The sequence below is a fragment of the Halichoeres trimaculatus genome, unplaced genomic scaffold (genome assembly GCF_033239565.1).
Source record: "Halichoeres trimaculatus isolate MK-OKI-2021-1 unplaced genomic scaffold, fHalTri1.1 fHalTri1_scaffold_1, whole genome shotgun sequence".
Classification (NCBI taxonomy): Eukaryota; Metazoa; Chordata; class Actinopteri; order Labriformes; family Labridae; genus Halichoeres; species Halichoeres trimaculatus.
This window is the reverse complement of record NW_027437179.1, coordinates 42165506-42179191: the sequence shown is the minus strand read 5'-3', so window position 1 is coordinate 42179191 and position 13686 is coordinate 42165506. Positions and strand designations below refer to the sequence as shown.

Genomic DNA, 13686 nt, shown 5'->3' with positions numbered 1-13686 from the left:
GGAGGGAAATACTTTAACCTAATGAAAGAAAGAAAAAGTTTCACCAGCAAGGAAAAACAGGAGAGCAAAGAGAGGGTTAAAGAGCACACACAGGAAAACAGAGAGGGAGGAGGGGAAATATTTGGAAAGAGGGGGAAAGAGAAGAGGAGGGAAGTGACAGATGACAGAAGGAAAGAGGAGAGGAGGAGAGGAAAGGAGGAGAGATAAGAGTGCAGAGAAACACTGAAGGAGGGAGGAGAGGAGAAGGATTTAAGTGACTAAAGAAAGAGATTGTTGGAAGTCCAGAAAGAGGAGGGGGAGAAAAAGGAGGAGGAAGAGGAGGAGGAGGAGGAGGAGGAGAGCTGTGAAACAAAGTGAGAGTCAGAGGCTGAAGGAGCAGAGTTTGTGTCTGACGGTGAAGGTCTGTGGAGCTGCAGACTGGATGATATCAGGAGAGAGCAGGCAGAGCCAAACCCAGCTACACACACACACACACACACACACACACACACACACACACACACACTGAAGCAGGCGGAGGAGGATCTGTTGGATATGAGGGGTCCTGCGAGGCGGTCTGTGGATGTGGACTCTGAGTGACAGTGTGGACTGAAGCGGTCTGGATCTGTTCAGGTGAGTCCGGTCTCTCAGCCTGTTTACAGACTTTAACTCTGACTGAATTAAGCTTTTATCTGAGGGGAGCTGATGTGTACAGACTGTCTCTTTCTGTCCAGATGTGATAACTCGTCTGTTTGCTCTGAGGAGAAACAAACTTTCACAGTTCGAGCTCTAAACTCTGGATTCAGGAAGTTCAGGAGCTCTTTAGAGCGTCAAAGTTTAGAGATGTGCAGTAGAGACTTGAGACTCAGGTGAGCCTGGGTCCAGCTGGACTGAAACACAGACAGGTTAAAGCAGAGATGCTTGTCCTCCAGGTGTAGCAGCTGTACAGGAGTGTGGATGTTGTTGGACTCTGCTGTAAGGGTGAGAAATGGCCTGAACCTCTAAACAGTGTTTTACCATATAATAAAACTGTGATATATCATCATAATCTCCACAGATAACTAAGAAAAAATGGAGATAATGTTGATATAAACTGCAGGATATTACTGGAAACTGATGGAGTGTTGGAAACACACATTTTCCTTGAAAACATGAAGTTCACAGAGTTTGACTCTAAAACTACTGTGATGTAAACCTATGTGTGCCACTATAATTACGATTTTATCAGTGTGCTACACTTTTTAACCAGCCAACCCTACATAAGAAAACACTGATGTCTACAGCATCAAAACCCAAATCATAAAGTTGAGATTATCAGCACCAGAGCTGCTGTTTCTCAGCTTCTATAAACGATTGAACATGGATCTATTTACAACAAGACTAAAGTTTGTTCGATGACACCAGAGATCTGAGTTTTTCTCTGCTGAAAACGATTTCTGTGATTAATTTTGTAGTGATGGTGGACACTGGAGCCTAACTGTCAGACAGAAAAAGGACAGAAGAGAAGAAGAGAGAGAAACAGGAGAGAGATAGAGCACGAGCTAAAGGCTATAACATGAGCTGAAGGCTAAAACAGGAAATAAAGGCTAAAACACAGGCTAGAGGCTAAAAAACAAATTAACGGCTTAGATACAAGCTGACGGCTAAAACCCAAACTAAAATCTAATTTGTTAGCTATTGGCCAAAACACAGGCTTCAATTTAAAAAAAAAAAAAAAAAAAACTAAAGACAAAAAACATGAGCTTAAGGCAAAAATACAAGCTAAAGGCCAAATGCTAAAATACAAGCTAACAGCCAAAATACTAGCTTAAGGCTAAAGCACAGGCTGAAAGCTGTAACACTAGCTAAAGACTGAAGCAGGAAATTACAGGCTAAAACACAGGCTTGAGGCTAAAATTGAAGCTAACGGCTAAAATGCAAGCTAACAAATAAAACACAAACTAAAACCCAAATTGTGAGCTAAAGGCAAAAATACAGGCTTAGGGTTAAAACACAAGTTAAAGACTTAAACATTAACTAAATTATAAAATACAGGCTAAAGGCTAAAGCACAGGCTAACTGTTAAAACAGGAGCTAAATACTGAAAGATGAAGTAACATTTAAAACAAGAGCTAAAGGCTAAAGCACAAGCTAAAAGCTAAAAAGAAAAACAAGCTCCAGGGTAAAACACATGCCAAAAGGCTTAAACATGAGCTAATGGTTAAAACATAAGATAAAGACTAAAACACGTGCAAAAGGCTTACACACTGGCTAAAGGCTAAAACATGAGCTAAAGGCTAAAACATGAGCTAAAGGCTTGATCAAAGTCTTAAGGTTAAACCATGGGCAAAATGCTGTAACATGACCTTAGTGCTAAAACAGACGCTAATGGCTAAAGCACATGCTTAAAGCTTAAAAATGAGCTACAGGCTAAAACACGGGCTGAAGGTTAAAATACAGGCTAAAGGCTGAAACTGGCTAACGGCTTGATCATGAGCTAAAGGCTAAAACATAAGATAAAAGCTAAAACATGGGCTAAAAGTGGAATCACATGCTGAGGCTTAAATATTAGCTACAGGCTCAAACACAAGCTCAAGGCTAAAACGCAAGCTAATTTGAATTTGGAAACATCATGCAGAGTAGCTTTTCAGCGCCATCTACAGCAGTGGAGGTGCCAAAGTTGTGTATAACTTCTAACTCGGCTAAAATGTGAATTTTTGACTTTACAAAAAAAAATAAAATCGATATCAAAGGTTAAAATATTGATGATTTGTCAGAGGTATCTGGGAATTTTACTTAATCGATGTTTTTTCACACCTGCTCTCTGCAGAGATCTTTGATTCAAACATTAAAACACAATCCTATCCTGATCACTTCATCTGAACAACCTCTTCTGTGTATCCAGACCTTTCTGACTGATGTAGGTTTGTCTCTCTGAGGAATCTGCATGCAGAGTTTTTTTACTTTTTTTTTTTTTTTTTTTATCTGAGCAGTCACTTTTAGCTCAGCCTTTCTCTCTGAATGTCTCCCTCAACCTCACAAACCAGGGTCAGTCTGTCCTACAGCAGCGTCTCCCTCCCTTTGTCGTCTCCTCCTGCTGCTTCCTCTCTCTGTGTTTTGATCATAAAACACAGACCATGAGGTCCTCGCTGTTGTCCATACACCATCCGTTCTGAGTCATGATGCTGTTTTGCTCCTGGGAAACTGAGGGGGATGAATTTGCGTGCAGAAATATCTGTTTCATCATGTTCTCTCATGATTTAATTTGATTACAAAAAGACAAAAGTTGTGGGAATCTGAGAACAAGTTTACGCGTTATGCAATACGCTGATTGCTCAAAACCTCCTGTTTATGAGAAACTGGTCAGGAGTCAGGATTCTTCCCCCAGACCCTGACCAAACTCTGAACCAGAGGCCAAAACCAGACAGTCTCTGACGGGGAGGTTCAGACTGACATGCAGCTCGGGTTTTGGTATCCACCCCCCTCGATGTGATGGAGGTTTTTGATTAAACTTAAACATCGTCTCCCAGAGGTTTTCGTGTCCCTGTGATATCACCATCCGGTGTTATGGAGGTTTTTGTGTCCCTTTAACATCAGTCTCCCCTCGGTGTGATGGAGGTTTTTGATTCCACTTTAAAATTGTCTCCCAGAGGTTTTTGTATTCCCTAGACATTGTTTCTCCTTGGTGCAAAAAAAGTTTTTGCATCCTTGTGACATCATCACCTGGTGTGATGGAGGTTTTTGCATCAGTGATATCAGCCCCCCTAGTGTAAAGGAGGTTTTTGATTCCATTTCAACATTGTCTCCAAGAGGTTTTTGCGTCCCTGTGATGTCATCTTTAAGTGTCATGGAGGTTTTGTATCCCTTAGACCAGGGATGGCCAACCTGCAGCTCTTTGATTTATTCATTATTGTTATGAGTAGTGGTGTACCAATCAATCTTAATTATTGATATATTGATGTTATGATCAGTATTGATCAATACTTGGGTGATGAGATTGATACTTAGGTTTCAGTTTCTTTTCTCTGCATCGTACATGTGCTCATAGCTACCTAGATAGATGGATAGATGAAACTTTGTCTCTTCTGTCTTTGATACGGCTCTTGGTACGAATTGAGACACATTGACAACGCAATAAACGTCACTTCAAAATTTTGAAATCTTTTGATTTTCATCTTATGTCCTTTTGTTTATGTGTGAGAGGAAGTGTGTGTGTGTGTGATGTGGTGTGATGTCCTTGTAGTACCATGGTAAATTTTGTGGCTCTTGGTCTCTGACTGGTTTGCCTGCCCTAGACGTTGTTTCTCCTTGGTGCAATGGAAGTTTTTGCGTCCCTGTGATATCATCATCTGGTGTAATGAAGGTTTTAATTTCCCTTTAATATCGTTTCCCCTCAGTGTTGTGGGGTTTTTTGTATCCCTTTGATACCACTTCCCCTCAGTGTGATGGAGGTTTTTGTGTCCCTTAAATATCATTTCCCCAAGTGTTATGTGGGGTTTTGTATCTATGTGATATCACCTTGGGTGTAATGGAGGCTTTTGTAGCCCTAAGACATTGTTACTCCTTGGTGCAATTAAAGTTTTCCACCCTGTGACAGCATCATCAGGTGTAATGGAAGTTTTTGCGTCCCTCTACTATCATCATCTGGTGTAATGGAGGTTTTTGCATCCCTTTAATATCGTGTCCCCTCAGTGGGATGGAGGTTTTTGCATCCCTTAAACATTGTTTCTCCTTGGTTCTCCAATGGAAGTTTTTGCGTCCCTGTGACAAATCATCCGGTGTTACAGGTTTTTTCATTCATCTTTTGGTGTAATGGATGTTTTTCTATCCCTTTAGTATCGTGTCTCCTCAGTGTGATGCAGGTTTTTGCATCCATTAAATATTGTGTCCCCTCAGTGTGATGGAGGTTTTTGCATCCCTCAAACATTATTTCTCCTCGGTGCTATGGAAGTTTTTGCGCTTCTGTGACAGCATTATCAGGTGTTATAAAAGTTTTTGCATCCCTTAAATATTGTTTCTCCTTGGTGCAACAGAAGTTTTTGTGCCCCTGTGACAGCATCAACAGATGTTAAAGAGGCTTTTGTGTCCCTGTGATATCATCTTTGGGTGAAATGGAGGTTTTTGTTTCCCTTTAATATCGTGTCCCCTCAGTGTGATGGAGGTTTTTGCATCCCTTTATTATCGTGTCCCCTCAGTGTGATGGAGGTTTTTGCATCCCTTTATTATCGTGTCCCCTCAGTGTGATGGAGGTTTTTGCATCCCTTTGATATCGTGTCCTTCAGTGTGATGGAGGTTTTTGCATCCCTTTGATATCGTGTCCCCTCAGTGTGATGGAGGTTTCTGCATCCCTTTGATATCGTGTCCCCTCAGTGTGATGGAGGTTTTTGCATCCCTTTGATATCGTGTCCCCTCAGTGTGATGGAGGTTTTTGCATCCCTTTTATATCGTGTCCTTCAGTGTGATGGAGGTTTTTGCATCCCTTTGATATCGTGTCCCCTCAGTGTGATGGAGGTTTTTGCATCCCTTTAATATCGTGTCCCCTCAGTGTGATGGAGGTTTTTGCATCCCTTTATTATCGTGTCCCCTCAGTGTGATGGAGGTTTTTGCATCCCTTTTATATCGTGTCCTTCAGTGTGATGGAGGTTTTTGCATCCCTTTGATATCGTGTCCCCTCAGTGTGATGGAGGTTTTTGCATCCCTTTTATATCGTGTCCTTCAGTGTGATGGAGGTTTTTGCATCCCTTTGATATCGTGTCCCCTCAGTGTGATGGAGGTTTTTGCATCCCTTTAATATCGTGTCCCCTCAGTGTGATGGAGGTTTTTGCAGAGCCACTTTCTCATGAACCCTCGCTGAGATCGACTTGGCTGCCAGAGAAAACATCAACACGACTCCTCGGGTCAGATCTGCTGCTCGCTGACCTTAGCTGTACCCTCCTCCCCTTCCCTCCCCTTCTTCCTCCCCCTGTCCTCTCCTCTCCCATCATGCTCTGCTGCGTTGCTCTCGAAGGTTTCTGAGTTCATTTTTTTGTCACACTAAACTTCCTGTCTCCAAAGTTTTTCTATGTTTATAACTTTCCTGTGCAGTCAGAGGCGTCTTCTGAAACTCTGCTTCTTTAAGTCCAGTCTCAGGTTGTTCACACACTTTAAAGCAGATGTGTGTGTGCGTGTGTGTGTGTATGTGTGTATGTTTGAGTTAAGTGTTTGTACCTGCATTTTTATGAGTCTGTGTGTGCAGAGGGTGAAACAGCTGTTGGATGAATTCCTAAAGAGGTGTTTGGCATGCATTCTAGTAAGTGTGTGTGTGTGTGTGTGTGTGTGAGAGAGAGTGTGTGTGTGTTTGTGTGTGTGTGTGCAGCCTGCAGTGATCCATTAAAACACTCTGGTCCTGTCAGTGAAGCAGCTTTATCCCCTCATGCTTTAAAGTCCATTTACTACACTTCACACACACACACTGCTTTCAATTAGTCTCATGACATCATGCAACAAGCAAAAACACACACACACAGACTCTCACACACACATGGAGCTTATCTTACCCCACGCCTGGTGACCTGCAGGTCGTAGCGTCTCTGGAGAGATGATGGAGTAAGAGAAGAATCCAGAGCAGGAGGAGACGCTCTCTCCTCTGCGCCTCCTCTGGTTCCTGGTTTTACAGAGAGGCCTGCTCCCATTGGTTCATCACAAACATCCGTTGTCATGACGATCATGACAACTGAAGAATTAGGAGATTTGGATTAGAGATTATTTCTTCTCAAATCTCGTTGAAACATGTTTTTTCTGCTGCTGCTTGTCCAGAAGTTTATATTGTGTTGATTCTAGCGCCCCCTCTGGTTGAAGACTACATTTCCCATGAGCACCATCAAAGAATGATACAGATATCTTTTCTAGTCCAACATCCTGCAGACCATCAGTCCAAAAACCCCAGATCTGGCTCCACTGTGGCATGGATCCCATTGGTTTCTGTCTAAGTTGGTGTGCTAAGCCGGATGCCAGACCAGGGACGCAACAAATTTACAAAAACCAGATCAAGCAGGACAGGAAGTCATGTACAGGAACCACTTTAAAACAGCCAGTGACTTTCAAAATAAAACAAAGTGGTCCAAACCAGATGGAATTAATCTTGACTGCAACAACAAACTGAGATAGTGGGCGGAGCCAGACCTGGAGTCAACAGGTTTGGGGTTTTAGAGCCCAACATGGACCAGGTACAGGATCATCATTGGGGTGGGGATGAAGGACACTCCTCGGCATCTGCTGCATCTCTTGTGTGTGACGTTTTGGTTTGTTAGGGTTCGTTAGGATGGTTTCAGTCACTTTATCCCTGTTCCCACCAAGTGGTCCGGTTTGGACCAGTAAAGTCTGATCCTTTATGCCTTTCCACAGCTCAGTTGCTAGATGGTGTGTTAGCCAAAAGCTGATAGCTGCATCAGCTACGTTATAGTGTGATGGCACAGTGTACCCCTCTACGCAACGAAGAAGAAAATGCGACATCGCCGTTTTCCAAACAAACAGGAAGTTCTCTTCAGGAAGTGGACTGGAGATTTAAACATGGCAGGGTTATGTGTCATTCTTTGTTACCGCTGTCACACAGGAAGTGACGATTCTTTCCACCAATCAACAGACTGCAGTGTTTCTAGCTCCACCTTCTGGGGTCACATCAGTTTAGTCTGGCACCCCAACAGAATAAAACAGAACTTTATTGTTATTGTAACAAGTACAACGAAATTAAAGTCACAGCAGCAATCAACAAAACAAAGTAAAAAAGTGTATAGAAAGTGTAAAAAGCTCCATAAGAAAATAGATGCTGACAGCTTGTCCATCATTGTCCAGTCAGCCAGCCTCCACCTCCACAGGGTCCAGGACTGAGCTTCTTCAGCAGTCTGTTCAGTCTCTGTCTCCTGGATCCTGTCTGCTCACAGCAGGTGAAGCTCTTCCAATGTGGCCTTGGTGTCTGCTGTTAGCTCTGTTAGCCATGTCTGTGAATAGCATGATGCTACTCTGCCCTCTGGTATTCCTTCTGTTGCTAGGTTAGCACAGCTAGCTCGCCCATCTTATTGGAGATAGATCTTACGTTCCCAATAACGATGGATGGAAGGACAGGTCCATGTCCTCACTTCTTAGCTCACACCTGAGAACCAGCACGTCGTCCTCACCTCCTTGTCCTCACCTCGTGGGAAACATCTGGCCTAGCACCAGTTAGCTTTCACATGCTACAGGCTGCTAACAGCTGATTTCACATGTAAACAATGCAGCCATGGTTTCATGTAGGATCTCCAGACAAACACAGGAGAAAAAGTAGCAAAAATATCACTGAAGACAAAACCAGTTTGGTGTCCATGACCAACAAATGAGCCATACAAAGTAATGATCCACTCCACGTACAAAGATTACGAAAAAAAGATGAAAAAATTACACGAAACGGACAAAGAAGAGAGAGCTGCTGCAAAAGGCAGCCATAGCCAACAGGGCGGCACCTAGCAAGAAGGGAACCAAGAAGTGGGATGGTATGGGTCTGTAACGTGGGGACCTGTCCTGGTTGTAGACCTGCTCTCTGATCTCAGTACTGTCTCTGATAACCTGGTTTCTGGTCTCTCCTCTCATGTTGAACCTCAGGATGGAAACTCTCTTTGTCTCTGACGGCTGCGGTCAGAAATGTGTTTCCAGTTTGCAGAGTGGGCGTGAGGACAGCCACAGGTTTTTATATTTATCAGTTTAAATAAAGAGACTTTGTGCTCCTGCTCTCAGGAGAGGAGGATCAAACCTCCCACTCCTCCTCGGGTTCAGTCAGATGAACTGGTCCATCAGCTGGATCTGGACTGGGCGTGTTGAAGCCATCATCATGTTTTCAGTTTGAGACCTGAAGTCCTCTGAGCTGCTCTGTGTTTAAAGCAGGAGTTAAACTGTCGTATGATAGATTTACTCTTTCTGCTGTTGGGGGTCGTTTCTGCGCTCTGACAGACTTCCTGTCACATTTCTCTGCTCGGCGCTCTCCAGGAAAGACGGAGGGCAGTAAAACACCTCAGAATGAGCTCTGTGTGACTTTACGATCACAGAGTTTCTGCAGAGACTGATCCTTTGTCCTTTTCAGACGGAGCCTGAACCTCCATCAGGACTTCATTTGCAGCCAGACTGGAGACCATAATGAGGTCTGAGCTGGTCTGGGTTTTTAAGGAGGTGACAAAGGAGTCCAAACTGAGCCCTAGATTTATTAAACACAGAGAGCTGTTAGCCAGAGATGAGGTTGGAGTAAAAATGATCCAACTGTTGCAGCTGTCCCTCGGATCGTTTGTGTTCATGTGGTGAAAGTCTTTTGAAAGTTGTGATATTTTTCACGTCAAAACATGTCGGCTACTTGTTCCTTACATTCAAACCTGGAAAAGTGTCCACCCCCCTCTCCCTGGAGTTGGTTTGATCCAAAGATGCTACAGGAGATCCTCTCTGACTGAGGTCACACAGACGCTCACATGTAGCTGTGTGATATTAGTTGATGAAAAGTTGACTTTAGCATCAGCTCTTTGTTAAAGACGTGTCAACATGATTGATCTCATCTTTACGTGTGTGTCTCAGCTTTCTAAGTATAGTCTAAAAATGAATAATCAGATAATTATTACAAAGTAAACTTTATCTAAAGGTCCCATATTCTGCAAAAATCACTTTATTCAGTCTTTTAGTGAAATTTGTGGGTCTTTGTCTTTCCTCCCAGCCCACAAAATGTGATATTTAATGACCAAACCTGTTCTTAGTAGAGCTTGTGAATATAAAATCCTGACCTAAAACCAGCTGTTTGGATTTTGGGGATTTGCCGACATCAGCGATTCCCTTTTTTCGACCAATCAGGAGCAAGTCTGACCTGATTGGTCCACCGGAGCAGATACCCTCGAACCCACTCCCAGCCCACTCTCCTCTCTCTAGCAGCGGGGAGGAGAATGCCAAAGTTGAAGAGCCATCACTGCTCTGTTTTTGGCTGTAAACAGCCACATAGTTCCATGCCCAAGCTTCCCATCTCAGAAGAAGACAGACTAAGTGTCTAGAGTTCATTTATCAGGAAATGTTCCAGCTACACTCAGTAAAACTGTGCATTTGTGTGCTAGTCACTTCACGGCCGACTGCTTTTCCAACTTTGGACAGTCCAACAGAGGGCTAGCCAATAGACTGGTCCTGAATCCAGGCGCATTACCAACCATCCTCCAACAAACCTGGGACCCTGGAAATGTGAGTATTTTAAATGCTGTGTGCTGTGGAGCAGATGGAAGAGCTTTTCCTCAGTGTCCCCCCTGTCTCTGTGTTAGCTTCAGGATGCTAACTTTAGCTGCAGTTAGCCTGTTGTTTTAGCCTGTAATGTTACGGTAAACCAGCTTCTCTGTTTTCTAAACATTGTGCACTCGGAGCTCGTGGCGCCGCTCTCAGTGACGTGGAAGAGCGGGGCGGTATCAGCGGTGGCTCATTTACATATGAAGGCCACGCCCACTAAATCAGAGCGTTCTGAACAGAGGGGCTATGAGAGCCGGGAAACAATGCTGCTGTGCTTGATTTATTGGCTTTTTGGACCAAAACATGTTACTACCATTTCATGAAGACATCAATGATCCAGATTAAACTGCAGGAAAGGAGCAGGAGATGGGAGCTTTAAAGTAAACACTGTGACATAAATCTATGCTTCAGTCAGTCAGCAGGGGGAGCTCTTCATGATGTGGCTTTAGATTCACTGTTGTTGTGTTTTCATCTCTTTTCTTCTTTTGAATACACTCCTGAGTAGATTTTTTCAGTTTTCTTCATCCTAAGATTAAAATACACAAACATTTCTTCCTCCTGTAAAGTTTTTCTCCAGTTAAACTCTTTGTTTTTAAACTCTGTCAGAGTAAATACTGAGTGAACCAGTCTGAGCTGGAGCTGATGGATCCTCGGGGTCCGGTCTAACGCTCCATCAGTCCGCAGATTTCAGCTCTTTATCAAAGATTAACGAGAGAAACTGAGGTCAGAGGAGGAGAGCCGAGTCCTCTCAGTTTAACTCTCGTTATTCTGACAGCTCAGAGTGTTTGGAGGAGTCGACTGGGATCACAAAACACGTTTATCACCAGGGTTAGACTCTATGATTAGAAAGTGGACTCGTGTTTTCTCTGACGGCTCTTTCCGTGTTTCTGAACACGAACGTCTGTCAGCTCTGCAGAAGTTAACGTCGTCATAAATCTGTCTGAGCTGTTCCCATGTGCTCCACAGACGGAGTGAGACACCTTCATATTTACTCTGAAAACACACGACCACAGATCATCCATGAAACTGAGTCTGACTGCTTTTAAAACAAAGCTACAAGCGCTTATTTTCCAGACAGGAAGTAGTTTTTATGACCTCATCAAGCTTTGATTTATATTTGTGTCCATGGATTCATCAGTTTTTCAGAGTGTATACATGTTGTTAAGTAATGTTACCTGGACTTAATTTCTGTAATTTTGTCCTTAAAGGGTCAGAGATCATGAAAGTTCATCTTATCTTCTTTAAAAAGCTGTTTATATTTTCTCTTGCCCAAATAGTTGAAGAGTTACGGTAATTTAACGAGCACTTGTAAACCAGGAGCGTTGGCGCCCTGACAGGTTTTTAAGGTCAAACTGTAAGAGTTCACGCCACCTTCACATCCATCTAACGGTCCCATGAGTCCAATCAGACACTCCACCTCCCACACTGACAGCCACAGGGGTCAAAGGTCAGACCCAAGACCTGATCCCTGACAGGTCTGCAGCATGTGCTCACACACACACCAGACACCAGTGGTGAAGAAAATACTTGGAAGCCAGACTTCACATAAAATCTACTGTAAAAGTGAAAACCACCCACAAAAAAAAAATCACTGAGTGAAAGTCTTAAAGCAGCTCAATTTAAAAGGACTCGAGCAACAAAAAGTAAAAATAAAAAGAAACGAAACAGCCAGTCTCAGATTGATATCAGAGCGCCACTTATTCATCAGCAAAAACATACGGCCCCAATAATCCATGAACCAAGTGACAATTTTATTATATAACCAGATAAAAGCCTCATTAAGATTTGACATCTCTTTTTAAGAGGGACCTGGCATGGGAGTGGCAGACAGTTACTCAATAAAAACGACAAATACTTCTTTTTTTTCTTCTCTTTTTGTATTAGATATGTAAAAAAAATTTTTTTTTTAATAATAAGACATATTTTCAAAAAAATAAAAAAATTGACAAGACATTAAAAAAAGACACAAAAAATAATAAATTGAAAATAAATAATAAATACAAATATAATAAATACAAATAAATACAAATAAAAAATATTTAAAAAATTAATAAAATAAATAAAAAATGAAAATAAATACAAATAAAAAGTATTTAAAAAATATTTTAAAAAATTAATAAAATAGATAATAAATTATAAAATAATAAATAAATAAATACATACATACATGCATACATACATACATACATACATACATACATAATAAAAATAAATAAATAATAAAAAATATTTTTAAAAAAAAAATTGAAAAAAAAAATACATTCAGACATCAGCACATCAAAACCAAGCTGCTCTGGTAACACCAATTCAAAACAAAATAAGAAGCAGTCAAGAATCAAAACAGTCCCATAGTCCAGGGCTAGCACTCTCCTGGTCCCTTAACAAAGTCTTAAATTCACCAACAGAAAATCCATCACAAATCTAAAATCCATCAAGAGACTAATTCATGTAGCGGGGGCAACATATTTAAAGGCTGTCTCACCCAGTTCTGTTCTGACTTGAGGAACAAACATTTTAATAAAATCCTGAGAGCGCAGTCCACCACGGTTACTAGACCTGATCAGATGTGTGGTCCAATAAGACAGAAGCAGACCAAGAACAGATATAGAGATGAAGAGCAGCAGGTGAGAGGGTCTACGGACAGACAGGGAGGGACTCCATATCTACAGCCAGTAATAAAACGTAGAGCTGAGATTAAATGTAGAGGAGTAAAAGTGAAAGTTGTTATAATATAGAAACTCAAGCAAAGAATAGATCCTTCCAAAACTTACGGAAGTACTGTGACAAAGTACTTATACTTTGTTCCTTTACCCTACTGACTTATTAATGTTGTTGTTGTTGTTGTTGTTGTTGTTGTTGTTGTTGTTGTTGTTGTTGTTGTTGAGTGAATGAGACAAACTGGGTGAGAGCTCAGTTTTATCATGACTTTAAAAACTGAGGAAGCAGCAGAATGAGCTGAAACGCTGCAAAAACAGAAATCTATTCAAGTGTTTTTTGTCTTGTTTTTAGGTAAAAAATTGTCTCATTATACTTAATATGAGCCACATTTAACTGGTCAGTCCTGAAAAATGTCTTGTTCCAAGTTATCTAAAGATGAAAATGAGGTCTGAATTGCTTGTTACAAGTAAAAAAACATCAATATGTAAAAGAAAAATGCTAAAAAAAAAAAAAAAAAAAAGCTTAAAACTAGAATAATGTCTTAATACAACTTTACTTTTCTCTTGTTCCATTGTCAGATTGTTTACTGCTTAAATTAAGTTTCAAAAGACATTTTCTACTGAAAATTAGACAAAAACACTTGATAAGATTTCAGTTTTTTTTAGTGCAGGTCACCTTCACCTGATGACATCACCTAAGGTCACACACACACTTACACACACACACACACACACACAGTGAAGGATGATGTTTGGATGTCTTTGACTCTAATTCGTCCTGACGTTACGGAGCCGGTCTGTGAGGAATCCAGCTCCTCGT

The 13686-nt window shown here is 41.6% G+C and overlaps 1 protein-coding gene across 1 annotated transcript in view; it reads left to right on the top strand.

The window, feature by feature from the left end:
- Positions 1–340: 340 nt before the first annotated feature.
- The window catches only part of ripor3 (RIPOR family member 3), a 52514-nt gene continuing 39168 nt past the window's right edge, over positions 341–13686 (top strand). The window contains exon 1 of the mRNA XM_074667474.1: positions 341–612. The gene's annotated coding sequence lies outside the window, so the exon portion shown is untranslated. The remainder of the gene's footprint in view (positions 613–13686) is intronic.